This window comes from Hyla sarda, unplaced genomic scaffold, assembly GCF_029499605.1.
Source record: "Hyla sarda isolate aHylSar1 unplaced genomic scaffold, aHylSar1.hap1 scaffold_766, whole genome shotgun sequence".
Classification (NCBI taxonomy): Eukaryota; Metazoa; Chordata; class Amphibia; order Anura; family Hylidae; genus Hyla; species Hyla sarda.
The window spans coordinates 97,839-110,000 of NW_026610789.1; the positions used below are offsets into that span (position 1 = coordinate 97,839).

At 47.0% G+C, this 12,162-nt stretch overlaps 24 non-coding genes across 24 annotated transcripts in view; 21 read left to right on the forward strand and 3 right to left on the reverse strand.

Annotated features, from left to right (window-relative positions):
* Positions 1-316: 316 nt before the first annotated feature.
* Positions 317-388, forward strand: TRNAG-UCC (transfer RNA glycine (anticodon UCC)). The gene has a single exon. It is a non-coding gene; the product is annotated as a tRNA-Gly (tRNA).
* Positions 389-722: 334 nt separating this feature from the next.
* TRNAA-AGC (transfer RNA alanine (anticodon AGC)) lies at positions 723-795 on the forward strand. The gene has a single exon. It is a non-coding gene; the product is annotated as a tRNA-Ala (tRNA).
* A 92-nt stretch (positions 796-887) lies between these two features.
* Positions 888-974, forward strand: TRNAY-GUA (transfer RNA tyrosine (anticodon GUA)). Its single transcript is given in 2 exon segments — positions 888-924; positions 939-974. It is a non-coding gene; the product is annotated as a tRNA-Tyr (tRNA).
* A 1,012-nt stretch (positions 975-1,986) lies between these two features.
* TRNAG-UCC (transfer RNA glycine (anticodon UCC)) lies at positions 1,987-2,058 on the forward strand. The gene has a single exon. It is a non-coding gene; the product is annotated as a tRNA-Gly (tRNA).
* Positions 2,059-2,395: 337 nt separating this feature from the next.
* TRNAA-AGC (transfer RNA alanine (anticodon AGC)) lies at positions 2,396-2,468 on the forward strand. Its single transcript has one exon. It is a non-coding gene; the product is annotated as a tRNA-Ala (tRNA).
* Positions 2,469-2,560: 92 nt separating this feature from the next.
* On the forward strand, positions 2,561-2,647 carry TRNAY-GUA (transfer RNA tyrosine (anticodon GUA)). The gene is given in 2 exon segments: positions 2,561-2,597; positions 2,612-2,647. It is a non-coding gene; the product is annotated as a tRNA-Tyr (tRNA).
* Positions 2,648-3,659: 1,012 nt separating this feature from the next.
* TRNAG-UCC (transfer RNA glycine (anticodon UCC)) lies at positions 3,660-3,731 on the forward strand. The gene has a single exon. It is a non-coding gene; the product is annotated as a tRNA-Gly (tRNA).
* Positions 3,732-4,065: 334 nt separating this feature from the next.
* Positions 4,066-4,138, forward strand: TRNAA-AGC (transfer RNA alanine (anticodon AGC)). The gene has a single exon. It is a non-coding gene; the product is annotated as a tRNA-Ala (tRNA).
* A 92-nt stretch (positions 4,139-4,230) lies between these two features.
* TRNAY-GUA (transfer RNA tyrosine (anticodon GUA)) lies at positions 4,231-4,317 on the forward strand. The gene is given in 2 exon segments: positions 4,231-4,267; positions 4,282-4,317. It is a non-coding gene; the product is annotated as a tRNA-Tyr (tRNA).
* A 1,347-nt stretch (positions 4,318-5,664) lies between these two features.
* TRNAY-GUA (transfer RNA tyrosine (anticodon GUA)) lies at positions 5,665-5,751 on the forward strand. Its single transcript is given in 2 exon segments — positions 5,665-5,701; positions 5,716-5,751. It is a non-coding gene; the product is annotated as a tRNA-Tyr (tRNA).
* A 231-nt stretch (positions 5,752-5,982) lies between these two features.
* Positions 5,983-6,056, reverse strand: TRNAN-GUU (transfer RNA asparagine (anticodon GUU)). Its single transcript has one exon. It is a non-coding gene; the product is annotated as a tRNA-Asn (tRNA).
* Positions 6,057-6,763: 707 nt separating this feature from the next.
* Positions 6,764-6,835, forward strand: TRNAG-UCC (transfer RNA glycine (anticodon UCC)). The gene has a single exon. It is a non-coding gene; the product is annotated as a tRNA-Gly (tRNA).
* A 333-nt stretch (positions 6,836-7,168) lies between these two features.
* TRNAA-GGC (transfer RNA alanine (anticodon GGC)) lies at positions 7,169-7,241 on the forward strand. The gene has a single exon. It is a non-coding gene; the product is annotated as a tRNA-Ala (tRNA).
* A 92-nt stretch (positions 7,242-7,333) lies between these two features.
* TRNAY-GUA (transfer RNA tyrosine (anticodon GUA)) lies at positions 7,334-7,420 on the forward strand. Its single transcript is given in 2 exon segments — positions 7,334-7,370; positions 7,385-7,420. It is a non-coding gene; the product is annotated as a tRNA-Tyr (tRNA).
* Positions 7,421-7,651: 231 nt separating this feature from the next.
* TRNAN-GUU (transfer RNA asparagine (anticodon GUU)) lies at positions 7,652-7,725 on the reverse strand. The gene has a single exon. It is a non-coding gene; the product is annotated as a tRNA-Asn (tRNA).
* Positions 7,726-8,432: 707 nt separating this feature from the next.
* TRNAG-UCC (transfer RNA glycine (anticodon UCC)) lies at positions 8,433-8,504 on the forward strand. The gene has a single exon. It is a non-coding gene; the product is annotated as a tRNA-Gly (tRNA).
* Positions 8,505-8,843: 339 nt separating this feature from the next.
* On the forward strand, positions 8,844-8,916 carry TRNAA-AGC (transfer RNA alanine (anticodon AGC)). Its single transcript has one exon. It is a non-coding gene; the product is annotated as a tRNA-Ala (tRNA).
* Positions 8,917-9,008: 92 nt separating this feature from the next.
* On the forward strand, positions 9,009-9,095 carry TRNAY-GUA (transfer RNA tyrosine (anticodon GUA)). The gene is given in 2 exon segments: positions 9,009-9,045; positions 9,060-9,095. It is a non-coding gene; the product is annotated as a tRNA-Tyr (tRNA).
* A 756-nt stretch (positions 9,096-9,851) lies between these two features.
* On the forward strand, positions 9,852-9,923 carry TRNAG-UCC (transfer RNA glycine (anticodon UCC)). Its single transcript has one exon. It is a non-coding gene; the product is annotated as a tRNA-Gly (tRNA).
* Positions 9,924-10,252: 329 nt separating this feature from the next.
* On the forward strand, positions 10,253-10,325 carry TRNAA-AGC (transfer RNA alanine (anticodon AGC)). The gene has a single exon. It is a non-coding gene; the product is annotated as a tRNA-Ala (tRNA).
* Positions 10,326-10,735: 410 nt separating this feature from the next.
* On the reverse strand, positions 10,736-10,809 carry TRNAN-GUU (transfer RNA asparagine (anticodon GUU)). The gene has a single exon. It is a non-coding gene; the product is annotated as a tRNA-Asn (tRNA).
* A 707-nt stretch (positions 10,810-11,516) lies between these two features.
* On the forward strand, positions 11,517-11,588 carry TRNAG-UCC (transfer RNA glycine (anticodon UCC)). Its single transcript has one exon. It is a non-coding gene; the product is annotated as a tRNA-Gly (tRNA).
* Positions 11,589-11,923: 335 nt separating this feature from the next.
* Positions 11,924-11,996, forward strand: TRNAA-AGC (transfer RNA alanine (anticodon AGC)). The gene has a single exon. It is a non-coding gene; the product is annotated as a tRNA-Ala (tRNA).
* A 92-nt stretch (positions 11,997-12,088) lies between these two features.
* TRNAY-GUA (transfer RNA tyrosine (anticodon GUA)) overlaps positions 12,089-12,162 on the forward strand; it is an 87-nt gene continuing 13 nt past the window's right edge. The window contains 2 exon segments of the tRNA in view: positions 12,089-12,125; positions 12,140-12,162. The exon segment at positions 12,140-12,162 is cut by the window's right edge and continues 13 nt beyond it. This is a non-coding gene — a tRNA (tRNA-Tyr).

Here is a 12,162-nt window from a genome sequence, read left to right on the forward strand (position 1 = left end):
GACAGGAACCAGAGGGTAGTTATGCTTCTCATCTCCTTTACAGACAGAAGCAGAGTGGCGCAGCGGAAGCGTGCTGGGCCCATAACCCAGAGGTCGATGGATCGAAACCATCCTCTGCTAAGCAATCAATTTTACTGTTTCCACCATTGTAATTGAGGCAAGTTCGTTTCTAGGCCAACGCATTGTTCCTCTTCTTTGGAGGTGTTTTAAGGTCTTTGTGAACGAATTTTGCTCTTCATGATAGCAGAAGTAGTCAGTCTAAGCCATGCGAATCACAGACGTCACCGACATCACCGACATCACAGCTGTCACAGAAGCGTTGGTGGTATAGTGGTGAGCATAGCTGCCTTCCAAGCAGTTGACCCGGGTTCGATTCCCGGCCAACGCATTTCTTTCAAGGTTTTGTCACCTGTCTCCTATGCTTGCTCTTTCATGGTAAAAAATTTTGCAGCTAGAAGCACCCTTTCAGCTCCTTACATTACAATGCTCCTCCCATTACAATGTTCCTCCCAAAAGGGTCCCATGGCTCTAGAGCCTCATCTGCTACATAATAACTTTCTTGTCCTAAGTATTAAGCCACGCGAAGCTCTGTAAACATCCCAGTCTTAGTCTTCTAATGTCAAAAATATTTTGACACTTAAAAAAAAAAAAAAAAAAAAAAGTTTCAAACAGTTACAGAGATTGATCAGTGGATTGCGTGGCTAAATGCGTGGGTCAGACATGGGGGATTAGCTCAAATGGTAGAGCGCTCGCTTAGCATGCGAGAGGTAGCGGGATCGATGCCCGCATCCTCCAAAAACTTTTTGACTTTTTCAAACATCTTTTTAGCTAATGCTCATGGCACTCTTAGCCAAGCCAAAGAGTTGCACACACCCGGCTTTGCCAATCCTTCGATAGCTCAGCTGGTAGAGCGGAGGACTGTAGTAGAACAATCGGCAATCCTTAGGTCGCTGGTTCGATTCCGGCTCGAAGGACATTTTTTTGGGGGGTATGTTTTCATTTGGGATGTTTCAAGCTGCTGAAACACACACACTTCCGCTGACCCCTGCTCTTAACACTAGAAACACCCTTTCCAGAGAGGTCTCCCATCAACATTGGGACTTTAAAACAGGCACAGAGACCAAGCTTTCAGTTGAGAGCACATCTAAGGCTCGCCAAAGAACCACCTTTAGCTGTGACGTGCAACCAAATCAAAAAGGGGACCTCGTCCCTGGGTGGGCTTGAACCACCAACCTTTCGGTTAACAGCCGAAAGCGCTAACCGATTGCGCCACAGAGACAACGGTGCTGCATGCTCGTGACTAGGCACAAGCGAAAACCCAAATGCTGGTCTCCAGGTGGACTTCAGCCCATAACAATCGGCTTTTAAGCTAAACTTGCTGAAACGGCAGAGACCGCCTTCCCGCTAGCAGCTTGACAGGAACCAGAGGGTAGTTATGCTTCTCATCTCCTTTACAGACAGAAGCAGAGTGGCGCAGCGGAAGCGTGCTGGGCCCATAACCCAGAGGTCGATGGATCGAAACCATCCTCTGCTAAGCAATCAATTTTACTGTTTCCACCATTGTAATTGAGGCAAGTTCGTTTCTAGGCCAACGCATTGTTCCTCTTCTTTGGAGGTGTTTTAAGGTCTTTGTGAACGAATTTTGCTCTTCATGATAGCAGAAGTAGTCAGTCTAAGCCATGCGAATCACAGACGTCACCGACATCACCGACATCACAGCTGTCACAGAAGCGTTGGTGGTATAGTGGTAAGCATAGCTGCCTTCCAAGCAGTTGACCCGGGTTCCAGGTGGACTTCAATTTTACTGTTTCCACCATTGTAATTGAGGCAGGTTCGTTTCTAGGCCAACGCATTGTTCCTCTTCTTTGGAGGTGTTTTAAGGTCTTTGTGAACGAATTTTGCTCTTCATGATAGCAGAAGTAGTCAGTCTAAGCCATGCGAATCACAGACGTCACCGACATCACCGACATCACAGCTGTCACAGAAGCGTTGGTGGTATAGTGGTGAGCATAGCTGCCTTCCAAGCAGTTGACCCGGGTTCGATTCCCGGCCAACGCATTTCTTTCAAGGTTTTGTCACCTGTCTTCTATGCTTGCTCTTTCATGGTAAAAAATTTTGCAGCTAGAAGCACCCTTTCAGCTCCTTACATTACAATGCTCCTCCCATTACAATGCTCCTCCCAAAAGGGTCCCATGGCTCTAGAGCCTCATCTGCTACATAACAACTTTCTTGTCCTAAGTATTAAGCCACGCGAAGCTCTGTAAACATCCCAGTCTTAGTCTTCTAATGTCAAAAATATTTTGACACTTAAAAAAAAAAAAAAAAAAAAAAAAAGTTTCAAACAGTTACAGAGATTGATCAGTGGATTGCGTGGCTAAATGCGTGGGTCAGACATGGGGGATTAGCTCAAATGGTAGAGCGCTCGCTTAGCATGCGAGAGGTAGCGGGATCGATGCCCGCATCCTCCAAAAACTTTTTGACTTTTTCAAACATCTTTTTAGCTAATGCTCATGGCACTCTTAGCCAAGCCAAAGAGTTGCACACACCCGGCTTTGCCAATCCTTCGATAGCTCAGCTGGTAGAGCGGAGGACTGTAGTAGAACAATCGGCAATCCTTAGGTCGCTGGTTCGATTCCGGCTCGAAGGACATTTTTTTGGGGGGTATGTTTTCATTTGGGATGTTTCAAGCTGCTGAAACACACACACTTCCGCTGACCCCTGCTCTTAACACTAGAAACACCCTTTCCAGAGAGGTCTCCCGTCAACATTGGGACTTTAAAACAGGCACAGAGACCAAGCTTTCAGTTGAGAGCACATCTAAGGCTCGCCAAAGAACCACCTTTAGCTGTGACGTGCAACCAAATCAAAAAGGGGACCTCGTCCCTGGGTGGGCTTGAACCACCAACCTTTCGGTTAACAGCCGAACGCGCTAACCGATTGCGCCACAGATACAACGGTGCTGCATGCTCGTGACTAGGCACAAGCGAAAACCCAAATGCTGGTCTCCAGGTGGACTTCAGCCCATAACAATCGGCTTTTAAGCTAAACTTGCTGAAACGGCAGAGACCGCCTTCCCGCTAGCAGCTTGACAGGAACCAGAGGGTAGTTATGCTTCTCATTTCCTTTACAGACAGAAGCAGAGTGGCGCAGCGGAAGCGTGTTGGGCCCATAACCCAGAGGTCGATGGATCGAAACCATCCTCTGCTAAGCAATCAATTTTACTGTTTCCACCATTGTAATTGAGGCAAGTTCGTTTCTAGGCCAACGCATTGTTCCTCTTCTTTGGAGGTGTTTTAAGGTCTTTGTGAACGAATTTTGCTCTTCATGATAGCAGAAGTAGTCAGTCTAAGCCATGCGAATCACAGACGTCACCGACATCACCGACATCACAGCTGTCACAGAAGCGTTGGTGGTATAGTGGTAAGCATAGCTGCCTTCCAAGCAGTTGACCCGGGTTCCAGGTGGACTTCAATTTTACTGTTTCCACCATTGTAATTGAGGCAGGTTCGTTTCTAGGCCAACGCATTGTTCCTCTTCTTTGGAGGTGTTTTAAGGTCTTTGTGAACGAATTTTGCTCTTCATGATAGCAGAAGTAGTCAGTCTAAGCCATGCGAATCACAGACGTCACCGACATCACCGACATCACAGCTGTCACAGAAGCGTTGGTGGTATAGTGGTGAGCATAGCTGCCTTCCAAGCAGTTGACCCGGGTTCGATTCCCGGCCAACGCATTTCTTTCAAGGTTTTGTCACCTGTCTCCTATGCTTGCTCTTTCATGGTAAAAAATTTTGCAGCTAGAAGCACCCTTTCAGCTCCTTACATTACAATGCTCCTCCCATTACAATGCTCCTCCCAAAAGGGTCCCATGGCTCTAGAGCCTCATCTGCTACATAACAACTTTCTTGTCCTAAGTATTAAGCCACGCGAAGCTCTGTAAACATCCCAGTCTTAGTCTTCTAATGTCAAAAATATTTTGACACTTAAAAAAAAAAAAAAAAAAAAAAGTTTCAAACAGTTACAGAGATTGATCAGTGGATTGCGTGGCTAAATGCGTGGGTCAGACATGGGGGATTAGCTCAAATGGTAGAGTGCTCGCTTAGCATGCGAGAGGTAGCGGGATCGATGCCCGCATCCTCCAAAAACTTTTTGACTTTTTCAAACATCTTTTTAGCTAATGCTCATGGCACTCTTAGCCAAGCCAAAGAGTTGCACACACCCGGCCTTGCCAATCCTTCGATAGCTCAGCTGGTAGAGCGGAGGACTGTAGTAGAACAATCGGCAATCCTTAGGTCGCTGGTTCGATTCCGGCTCGAAGGACATTTTTTGGGGGGGTATGTTTTCATTTGGGATGTTTCAAGCTGCTGAAACACACACACTTCCGCTGACCCCTGCTCTTAACACTAGAAACACCCTTTCCAGAGAGGTCTCCCGTCAACATTGGGACTTTAAAACAGGCACAGAGACCAAGCTTTCAGTTGAGAGCACATCTAAGGCTCGCCAAAGAACCACCTTTAGCTGTGACGTGCAACCAAATCAAAAAGGGGACCTCGTCCCTGGGTGGGCTTGAACCACCAACCTTTCAGTTAACAGCCGAACGCGCTAACCGATTGCGCCACAGAGACAACGGTGCTGCATGCTCGTGACTAGGCACAAGCGAAAACCCAAATGCTGGTCTCCAGGTGGACTTCAGCCCATAACAATCGGCTTTTAAGCTAAACTTGCTGAAACGGCAGAGACCGCCTTCCCGCTAGCAGCTTGACAGGAACCAGAGGGTAGTTATGCTTCTCATCTCCTTTACAGACAGAAGCAGAGTGGCGCAGCGGAAGCGTGTTGGGCCCATAACCCAGAGGTCGATGGATCGAAACCATCCTCTGCTAAGCAATCAATTTTACTGTTTCCACCATTGTAATTGAGGCAAGTTCGTTTCTAGGCCAACGCATTGTTCCTCTTCTTTGGAGGTGTTTTAAGGTCTTTGTGAACGAATTTTGCTCTTCATGATAGCAGAAGTAGTCAGTCTAAGCCATGCGAATCACAGACGTCACCGACGTCACCGACATCACCGACATCACCGACATCACAGCTGTCACAGAAGCGTTGGTGGTATAGTGGTGAGCATAGCTGCCTTCCAAGCAGTTGACCCGGGGTCGATTCCCGGCCAACGCATTTCTTTCAAGGTTTTGTCACCTGTCTCCTATGCTTGCTCTTTCATGGTAAAAAATTTTGCAGCTAGAAGCACCCTTTCAGCTCCTTACATTACAATGCTCCTCCCATTACAATGCTCCTCCCAAAAGGGTCCCATGGCTCTAGAGCCTCATCTGCTACATAACAACTTTCTTGTCCTAAGTATTAAGCCACGCGAAGCTCTGTAAACATCCCAGTCTTAGTCTTCTAATGTCAAAAATATTTTGACACTTAAAAAAAAAAAAAAAAAAAAAAAGTTTCAAACAGTTACAGAGATTGATCAGTGGATTGCGTGGCTAAATGCGTGGGTCAGACATGGGGGATTAGCTCAAATGGTAGAGCGCTCGCTTAGCAATGCGAGAGGTAGCGGGATCGATGCCCGCATCCTCCAAAAACTTTTTGACTTTTTCAAACATCTTTTTAGCTAATGCTCATGGCACTCTTAGCCAAGCCAAAGAGTTGCACACACCCAGCTTTGCAAATCCTTCGATAGCTCAGCTGGTAGAGCGGAGGACTGTAGTAGAACAATGTGCAATCCTTAGGTCGCTGGTTCGATTCTGGCTCGAAGGACATTTTTTTGGGGGGTATGTTTTCATTTGGGATGTTTCAAGCTGCTGAAACACACACACTTCCGCTGACCCCTGCTCTTAACACTAGAAACACCCTTTCCAGAGAGGTCTCCCGTCAACATTGGGACTTTAAAACAGGCACAGAGACCAAGCTTTCAGTTGAGAGCACATCTAAGGCTCGCCAAAGAACCACCTTTAGCTGTGACGTGCAACCAAATCAAAAAGGGGACCTCGTCCCTGGGTGGGCTTGAACCACCAACCTTTCGGTTAACAGCCGAACGCGCTAACCGATTGCGCCACAGAGACAACGGTGCTGCATGCTCGTGACTAGGCACAAGCGAAAACCCAAATGCTGGTCTCCAGGTGGACTTCAGCCCATAACAATCGGCTTTTAAGCTAAACTTGCTGAAACGGCAGAGACCGCCTTCCCGCTAGCAGCTTGACAGGAACCAGAGGGTAGTTATGCTTCTCATCTCCTTTACAGACAGAAGCAGAGTGGCGCAGCGGAAGCGTGCTGGGCCCATAACCCAGAGGTCGATGGATCGAAACCATCCTCTGCTAAGCAATCAATTTTACTGTTTCCACCATTGTAATTGAGGCAAGTTCGTTTCTAGGCCAACGCATTGTTCCTCTTCTTTGGAGGTGTTTTAAGGTCTTTGTGAACGAATTTTGCTCTTCATGATAGCAGAAGTAGTCAGTCTAAGCCATGCGAATCACAGACGTCACCGACATCACCGACATCACAGCTGTCACAGAAGCGTTGGTGGTATAGTGGTAAGCATAGCTGCCTTCCAAGCAGTTGACCCGGGTTCCAGGTGGACTTCAATTTTACTGTTTCCACCATTGTAATTGAGGCAGGTTCGTTTCTAGGCCAACGCATTGTTCCTCTTCTTTGGAGGTGTTTTAAGGTCTTTGTGAACGAATTTTGCTCTTCATGATAGCAGAAGTAGTCAGTCTAAGCCATGCGAATCACAGACGTCACCGACATCACCGACATCACAGCTGTCACAGAAGCGTTGGTGGTATAGTGGTGAGCATAGCTGCCTTCCAAGCAGTTGACCCGGGTTCGATTCCCGGCCAACGCATTTCTTTCAAGGTTTTGTCACCTGTCTCCTATGCTTGCTCTTTCATGGTAAAAAATTTTGCAGCTAGAAGCACCCTTTCAGCTCCTTACATTACAATGCTCCTCCCATTACAATGCTCCTCCCAAAAGGGTCCCATGGCTCTAGAGCCTCATCTGCTACATAACAACTTTCTTGTCCTAAGTATTAAGCCACGCGAAGCTCTGTAAACATCCCAGTCTTAGTCTTCTAATGTCAAAAATATTTTGACACTTAAAAAAAAAAAAAAAAAAAAAGTTTCAAACAGTTACAGAGATTGATCAGTGGATTGCGTGGCTAAATGCGTGGGTCAGACATGGGGGATTAGCTCAAATGGTAGAGCGCTCGCTTGGCATGCGAGAGGTAGTGGGATCGATGCCCGCATCCTCCAAAAACTTTTTGACTTTTTCAAACATCTTTTTAGCTAATGCTCATGGCACTCTTAGCCAAGCCAAAGAGTTGCACACACCCGGCTTTGCCAATCCTTCGATAGCTCAGCTGGTAGAGCGGAGGACTGTAGTAGAACAATCGGCAATCCTTAGGTCGCTGGTTCGATTCCGGCTCGAAGGACATTTTTTTGAGGGGTATGTTTTCATTTGGGATGTTTCAAGCTGCTGAAACACACACACTTCCGCTGACCCCTGCTCTTAACACTAGAAACACCCTTTCCAGAGAGGTCTCCCGTCAACATTGGGACTTTAAAACAGGCACAGAGACCAAGCTTTCAGTTGAGAGCACATCTAAGGCTCGCCAAAGAACCACCTTTAGCTGTGACGTGCAACCAAATCAAAAAGGGGACCTCGTCCCTGGGTGGGCTTGAACCACCAACCTTTCGGTTAACAGCCGAACGCGCTAACCGATTGCGCCACAGAGACAACGGTGCTGCATGCTCGTGACTAGGCACAAGCGAAAACCCAAATGCTGGTCTCCAGGTGGACTTCAGCCCATAACAATCGGCTTTTAAGCTAAACTTGCTGAAACGGCAGAGACCGCCTTCCCGCTAGCAGCTTGACAGGAACCAGAGGGTAGTTATGCTTCTCATCTCCTTTACAGACAGAAGCAGAGTGGCGCAGCGGAAGCGTGCTGGGCCCATAACCCAGAGGTCGATGGATCGAAACCATCCTCTGCTAAGCAATCAATTTTACTGTTTCCACCATTGTAATTGAGGCAAGTTCGTTTCTAGGCCAACGCATTGTTCCTCTTCTTTGGAGGTGTTTTAAGGTCTTTGTGAACGAATTTTGCTCTTCATGATAGCAGAAGTAGTCAGTCTAAGCCATGCGAATCACAGACGTCACCGACATCACCGACATCACAGCTGTCACAGAAGCGTTGGTGGTATAGTGGTAAGCATAGCTGCCTTCCAAGCAGTTGACCCGGGTTCCAGGTGGACTTCAATTTTACTGTTTCCACCATTGTAATTGAGGCAGGTTCGTTTCTAGGCCAACGCATTGTTCCTCTTCTTTGGAGGTGTTTTAAGGTCTTTGTGAACGAATTTTGCTCTTCATAATAGCAGAAGTAGTCAGTCTAAGCCATGCGAATCACAGACGTCACCGACATCACCGACATCACAGCTGTCACAGAAGCGTTGGTGGTATAGTGGTGAGCATAGCTGCCTTCCAAGCAGTTGACCCGGGTTCGATTCCCGGCCAACGCATTTCTTTCAAGGTTTTGTCACCTGTCTCCTATGCTTGCTCTTTCATGGTAAAAAATTTTGCAGCTAGAAGCACCCTTTCAGCTCCTTACATTACAATGCTCCTCCCATTACAATGCTCCTCCCAAAAGGGTCCCATGGCTCTAGAGCCTCATCTGCTACATAACAACTTTCTTGTCCTAAGTATTAAGCCACGCGAAGCTCTGTAAACATCCCAGTCTTAGTCTTCTAATGTCAAAAATATTTTGACACTTAAAAAAAAAAAAAAAAAAAAAAAAAAAGTTTCAAACAGTTACAGAGATTGATCAGTGGATTGCGTGGCTAAATGCGTGGGTCAGACATGGGGGATTAGCTCAAATGGTAGAGCGCTCGCTTAGCATGCGAGAGGTAGCGGGATCGATGCCCGCATCCTCCAAAAACTTTTTGACTTTTTCAAACATCTTTTTAGCTAATGCTCATGGCACTCTTAGCCAAGCCAAAGAGTTGCACACACCTGGCCTTGCCAATCCTTCGATAGCTCAACTGGTAGAGCGGAGGACTGTAGTAGAACAATCGGCAATCCTTAGGTCGCTGGTTCGATTCCGGCTCGAAGGACATTTTTTTGGGGGGTATGTTTTCATTTGGGATGTTTCAAGCTGCTGAAACACACACACTTCCGCTGACCCCTGCTCTTAACACTAGAAACACCCTTTCCAGAGAGGTCTCCCGTCAACATTGGGACTTTAAAACAGGCACAGAGACCAAGCTTTCAGTTGAGAGCACATCTAAGGCTCGCCAAAGAACCACCTTTAGCTGTGACGTGCAACCAAATCAAAAAGGGGACCTCGTCCCTGGGTGGGCTTGAACCACCAACCTTTCGGTTAACAGCCGAACGCGCTAACCGATTGAGCCACAGAGACAACGGTGCTGCATGCTCGTGACTAGGCACAAGCGAAAACCCAAATGCTGGTCTCCAGGTGGACTTCAGCCCATAACAATTTGCTTTTAAGCTAAACTTGCTGAAACGGCAGAGACCGCCTTCCCGCTAGCAGCTTGACAGGAACCAGAGGGTAGTTATGCTTCTCATCTCCTTTACAGACAGAAGCAGAGTGGCGCAGCGGAAGCGTGCTGGGCCCATAACCCAGAGGTCGATGGATCGAAACCATCCTCTGCTAAGCAATCAATTTTACTGTTTCCACCATTGTAATTGAGGCAAGTTCGTTTCTAGGCCAACGCATTGTTCCTCTTCTTTGGAGGTGTTTTAAGGTCTTTGTGAACGAATTTTGCTCTTCATGATAGCAGAAGTAGTCAGTCTAAGCCATGCGAATCACAGACGTCACCGACATCACCGACATCACAGCTGTCACAGAAGCGTTGGTGGTATAGTGGTGAGCATAGCTGTCTTCCAAGCAGTTGACCCGGGTTCGATTCCCGGCCAACGCATTTCTTTCAAGGTTTTGTCACCTTTCTCCTATGCTTGCTCTTTCATGGTAAAAAATTTTGCAGCTAGAAGCACCCTTTCAGCTCCTTACATTACAATGCTCCTCCCATTACAATGCTCCTCCCAAAAGGGTCCCATGGCTCTAGAGCCTCATCTGCTACATAACAACTTTCTTGTCCTAAGTATTAAGCCACGCGAAGCTCTGTAAACATCCCAGTCTTAGTCTTCTAATGTCAAAAATATTTTGACACTTAAAAAAAAAAAAAAAAAGTTTCAAACAGTTACAGAGATTGATCAGTGGATTGCGTGGCTAAATGCGTGGGTCAGACATGGGGGATTAGCTCAAATGGTAGAGCGCTCGCTTAGCATGCGAGAGGTAGCGGGATCGATGCCCGCATCCTCCAAAAACTTTTTGACTTTTTCAAACATCTTTTTAGCTAATGCTCATGGCACTCTTAGCCAAGCCAAAGAGTTGCACACACCCGGCTTTGCCAATCCTTCGATAGCTCAGCTGGTAGAGCGGAGGACTGTAGTAGAACAATCGGCAATCATTAGGTCGCTGGTTCGATTCCGGCTCGAAGGACATTTTTTTGGGGGGTATGTTTTCATTTGGGATGTTTCAAGCTGCTGAAACACACACACTTCCGCTGACCCCTGCTCTTACCACTAGAAACACCCTTTCCAGAGAGGTCTCCCGTCAACATTGGGACTTTAAAACAGGCACAGAGACCAAGCTTTCAGTTGAGAGCACATCTAAGGCTCGCCAAAGAACCACCTTTAGCTGTGACGTGCAACCAAATCAAAAAGGGGACCTCGTCCCTGGGTGGGCTTGAACCACCAACCTTTCGGTTAACAGCCGAACGCGCTAACCGATTGCGCCACAGAGACAACGGTGCTGCATGCTCGTGACTAGGCACAAGCGAAAACCCAAATGCTGGTCTCCAGGTGGACTTCAGCCCATAACAATCGGCTTTTAAGCTAAACTTGCTGAAACGGCAGAGACCGCCTTCCCGCTAGCAGCTTGACAGGAACCAGAGGGTAGTTATGCTTCTCATTTCCTTTACAGACAGAAGCAGAGTGGCGCAGCGGAAGCGTGTTGGGCCCATAACCCAGAGGTCGATGGATCGAAACCATCCTCTGCTAAGCAATCAATTTTACTGTTTCCACCATTGTAATTGAGGCAAGTTCGTTTCTAGGCCAACGCATTGTTCCTCTTCTTTGGAGGTGTTTTAAGGTCTTTGTGAACGAATTTTGCTCTTCATGATAGCAGAAGTAGTCAGTCTAAGCCATGCGAATCACAGACGTCACCGACATCACCGACATCACAGCTGTCACAGAAGCGTTGGTGGTATAGTGGTAAGCATAGCTGCCTTCCAAGCAGTTGACCCGGGTTCCAGGTGGACTTCAATTTTACTGTTTCCACCATTGTAATTGAGGCAGGTTCGTTTCTAGGCCAACGCATTGTTCCTCTTCTTTGGAGGTGTTTTAAGGTCTTTGTGAACGAATTTTGCTCTTCATGATAGCAGAAGTAGTCAGTCTAAGCCATGCGAATCACAGACGTCACCGACATCACCGACATCACAGCTGTCACAGAAGCGTTGGTGGTATAGTGGTGAGCATAGCTGCCTTCCAAGCAGTTGACCCGGGTTCGATTCCCGGCCAACGCATTTCTTTCAAGGTTTTGTCACCTGTCTCCTATGCTTGCTCTTTCATGGTAAAAAATTTTGCAGCTAGAAGCACCCTTTCAGCTCCTTACATTACAATGCTCCTCCCATTACAATGCTCCTCCCAAAAGGGTCCCATGGCTCTAGAGCCTCATCTGCTACATAACAACTTTCTTGTCCTAAGTATTAAGCCACGCGAAGCTCTGTAAACATCCCAGTCTTAGTCTTCTAATGTCAAAAATATTTTGACACTTAAAAAAAAAAAAAAAAAAAAAAAGTTTCAAACAGTTACAGAGATTGATCAGTGGATTGCGTGGCTAAATGCGTGGGTCAGACATGGGGGATTAGCTCAAATGGTAGAGCGCTCGCTTAGCATGCGAGAGGTAGCGGGATCGATGCCCGCATCCTCCAAAAACTTTTTGACTTTTTCAAACATCTTTTTAGCTAATGCTCATGGCACTCTTAGCCAAGCCAAAGAGTTGCACACACCCGGCTTTGCCAATCCTTCGATAGCTCAGCTGGTAGAGCGGAGGACTGTAGTAGAACAATCGGCAATCCTTAGGTCGCTGGTTCGATT